This window comes from Sphaeramia orbicularis, chromosome 15, assembly GCF_902148855.1.
Source record: "Sphaeramia orbicularis chromosome 15, fSphaOr1.1, whole genome shotgun sequence".
NCBI classification, from domain to species: Eukaryota; Metazoa; Chordata; class Actinopteri; order Kurtiformes; family Apogonidae; genus Sphaeramia; species Sphaeramia orbicularis.
The window spans coordinates 13,759,941-13,764,337 of record NC_043971.1 but is presented as its reverse complement, the minus strand read 5'-3'; the positions used below and the strand labels follow the sequence as shown (position 1 = coordinate 13,764,337).

At 32.5% G+C, this 4,397-nt stretch overlaps 1 non-coding gene across 1 annotated transcript; it reads left to right on the top strand.

The window, feature by feature from the left end:
- Positions 1-1,613: 1,613 nt before the first annotated feature.
- Positions 1,614-1,707, top strand: trnai-uau (transfer RNA isoleucine (anticodon UAU)). The gene is made up of 2 exons: positions 1,614-1,651; positions 1,672-1,707. It is a non-coding gene; the product is annotated as a tRNA-Ile (tRNA).
- Positions 1,708-4,397: the final 2,690 nt, after the last annotated feature.

Here is a 4,397-nt window from a genome sequence, read left to right as displayed (position 1 = left end):
AGCATCAGATTAGCAGTATTAATGTTTTTATTTCATAGTTTTTATGCAGTATATCAGTAAATACATGTTTCTTTGCTTCTAAAATTAAACGCATGGTGTCCAGCTGAGTGAATATTTTTGTAACGCCATGAAAAATAGGTTCATAAAAAAATTCAATCACATTGTTTGTTTGTTTTTTCATGCCTAAAGAGGAATTAAAAACACCAAGGAAAAAAAAATCTTGATTAAGCTTCTCATAACACTGGTCAACAACAAATTTATTGTTTAAGTTTTTTGAGCTGATTTAAGATAATTTTGGTGTGCTGAATCCAAAAATCACATTAATTTTGCTCAATCAGGTCAACTTTCTGAACTACGCTACATATTGGCTTTTGAACATTTTTGCTTGCATTTATGGGCATTTTCACATCATATGATACAAAATTCTTTCATATTTCTTGCAATAAACGAGTTCTGAAGATTTTACTTTTGCCAATTTATGATTAATGTTTTTTTTTAATATTACAGGTGAATGAAATGGCTTCGACTAGAAGATCTTGCAAAAATAAGCCTGACGTATTCCGCTACAGTTTGTAACACTTAATAAATACATCCTGTTAGAAAATGATTTTTTTTTTTTTTTTCTCTTAAAACCTATTTTGGGTGAGAACTATATAAAAAAGTCAACTGATAAAGTCACAAAAATGTAATCAATTTTGTGAGAAGATCAAATTTTTCAAAATCAAATAAGCAAAAAAAAAAAACCCTGACCTGATTGAGAAAAACAGATGTCATTTTTGGATTTAGCGGTGCAAAATGGTCCTAATTCATTTGAAAAAACCTAGACAACTTGCAAAAAACATTTTTTTTTGTAACCCAGTGTAATTAATGTATGAAAGGGTTAAGGTTGTAGGCATTTGTTTTGTGGGCATTTGTCATGGAATCCTGTTATGGACTATATGTATGTAGCGCCCTCTAGTGGCAGACATACAACATTACAACAGTATAACCCTTTCAGTTGTAGCAGCTTCATTTAAACCAAACGTTTCACTTACCTAAATGAACTGGCTGTCCTCATCTTCAAGGTCTTTTCCGTTGTAAAAACCGACACACATTGCTTGATAATGTGTCCATAAAACGTACAATTTATCCATTTGCAGCCTGTGTTTTTTTTTTTTTTTTAACAACCGGCATCAACAACCAGCATTTTAAGCTAGCAAAACACACGCGCCCGTTTTAAAGGCACCATTTTCGTGTTTGGTAACTACACGTAACGTAAAAAAAAAGAAAAAACACTTATTAAATTCAGACTTCTTGAGTGTCCGTCTTGGTAATTTGTTCGACTCTTTAAAAAGTAGAGCACAATAGTTCCATTCGCTTTCGGGTCCGTCTTCCATGTGTGACCGGCCGGAGGTCTGATGCGAACCCGGGGTAAGATCACCGGAAAGCGGCGTCCTGTGTTTACGAAGCACCGTATGATAAGGCGCAGAAACCGGCTTCTAAAAAGGGCTTTTAAACAATAGTAACTCAGTGATACATAATTATACTGGCCGTAATCTTGAACTACCGGCGCAAAGAGGTAGCGGCAAACCGTGGTTTTGTTTATACACATATCTGCGGCGGAGAGATAGTGAGCTCCAGTGGCGCAATCGGTTAGCGCGCGGTACTTATATGACAGTACACTGTAGAGCAATGCCGAGGTTGTGAGTTCGAGCCTCACCTGGAGCAGTCTTTTGATGAGAAAACACCGGACCCAGCATTCTGTTTTTATCAGATTTTCAGAAATAAACTCTCAAACGTTTAAACATTATGTATTTGATTTTATTATCCCTTTCATACATAGTGGTCACTCCAGTGGACAGACACTCTACTGCTGTTAGTAAGTAAGTACATTTTATTTATAAAACACTTTTCACAGACAGTCACAAAGTGCTTTATCAATTCAAATCAGAATCAAATCAAGTTTACAGAGACCCAACAGAATCCTCCAGGAGCAAACACTTGTGATTGGTGACATGGTGACTGTTCTCTTATATAACACTGGGTTACAAAAACAGGTTTTTTGCAAGTTGTCAAGGTTTTTTCAACTGAATTAGGATCATTTTGCACCGCTAAATCCAAAAATGACATCTGTTTTTCTCAATCAGGTCAGGTTTTTTTTTTGCTAATTTGATTTTTATTTAATTTTATTTGTTTTTATTTTATTTTATTGAATTTTTATCTTGGTCACCAAGTTTAATACCAAAATAAGATTGGTAAACACACTTTATGAAACTTGTGACTTGATTCCTGTTAGGTACAATGGTGTATTCACCGCAGATGTAGCAGAATACATCAGGCTTATTTTTGCAAGATCTTCTAGTCATTCACCTGTAATATTAAAAAAAACATTAACCCTTTCATACATAGTGGTCACTCCAGTGGACAGACACTCTACTGCTGTTAGTAAGTAAGTACATTTTATTTATAGAGCACTTTTCACAGACAGTCACAAAGTGCTTTATCAATTCAAATCAGAATCAAATCAAGTTTACAGAGACCCAACAGAATCCTCCAGGAGCAAACACTTGTGATTGGTGACATGGTGACAGTTCTCTTATATATCACTGGGTTATAAAAACATGTTTTTTGCAAGTTGTCGAGGTTTTTTCAACTAAATTAGGATCATTTTGCACCGCTAAATCCAAAAATGACATCTGTTTTTCTCAATCAGGTCAGGTTTTTTTTTTGCTAATTTGATTTTTATTTTATTTATTTGTTTTTATTTTATTTTATTGAATTTTTATCTTGGTCACCAAGTTTAATACCAAAATAAGATTGGTAAACACACTTTATGAAACCTGTGACTTGATTCCTGTTAGGTACAATGGTGTATTCACCGCAGATGTAGCAGAATACATCAGGCTTATTTTTGCAAGATCTTCTAGTCGAAGCCATTTCATTCACCTGTAATATTAAAAAAAACCCATTAATCATAAATTGGCAAAAGTAAAATCTTCAGAACTCGTTTATTGCAAGAAATATGAAAGAATTTTGTATCATGTAAAGAAACATGCAAAGAAACAAAATAAAACAAAACAAAGCAAATTAAGACAAAAACAAAATAAAAAAAAACAAGAAAAAATTAAGTCAAAATGCAGTAAACTGTACAGACAAAAGACAAAACAAACAAACAAACAAGAGGTGTATAAAATATCTCCCATAAACAACAAAACAACAACTAAACAAGATACAAATGAATGACAATAAGTAATAACAACACAGTTTTTGACAAATAATCAATGAATGTTACATGCCCTTTAAGTGTACATGGATGTCAAGTCAAACTGAGATTTCATGAGATTTGTAAAAAGTTTAAATTATAGCAAAGAATAACTCAAAACAAACTAATACAAACCATCCTAACAATAAACAATACTTACATCTAACCATAAGTCAGCATCAAAATACACTGCTCCCTAGTGGTCACACCAGGTACTGACCATCAAACACTCAAACATCTAAATAGTATGTATTTGATTTTATTTATTTGTTTGCATAGTAAAAGAAAAGCAAAAAAAAGTCAAAATGCTTTAAACTGTAGACAAAAGATAGAATAAATAAATATATACATAAATAAATAAGCACCAAGACGTTCATAAGACATGTCTCTTGCAAGTAAACATAAACAACATGGCAATAGACAAACAAGGTACAAACGAATGACAATAAATAAAGCTAATTAGTATATAATATAATAGTATTTTAAAGAGTTTATTTTGCATAAGAAAGAGGAGAATTTTCCCAGCCCATCGAGGAACAGTTCACTTCTCACTTGGAAATTAACACATTTACAGATGGAAATGATGAAAATTTGTAATTGTGATCAATAATTAACCCTTAAAGACCTTGAACTATTTCTGTGGTGACTTCCAAATGGTTTCTTTGTCAATAGTTGGTTAACTCTTAACCTTTACCTTAACCTTAGTAATTTATTACCATTCATTCTAATATTATCCTCTGTATTTGGCATTTTTCAGCTAACATCAGGTATTTTCCTGAATTTAATTTACAGATCATGTAGATATTCATAAAAACTCAAAGGTTATTATATTAAAAAGTAAGAAAAAGTGACTTTTTCAGCAAAATATATCATGAACTGAACATAAAAACAAGTGTCCATAACCACTGTGATTTGTTAAACTACATGGGTTTTACTGGTGAATCAAGCACATGAATGAACCAAAAAATATGCTTGATATCTGAAAGTACAGTAGAAGAAAGAGTGTCAGTCAAACTTTAAGTGGGTGAAGACAATGTAGAAAAAGTGATAAAAATTCTGTCTTTGCTAGCTTCATGCATTTGTCGTAATACAGGTGAATAGAAAGTGTTGCTGCCATTATGTGAAATGATGTGGTTTGCTGAAATAATCTTGTCAC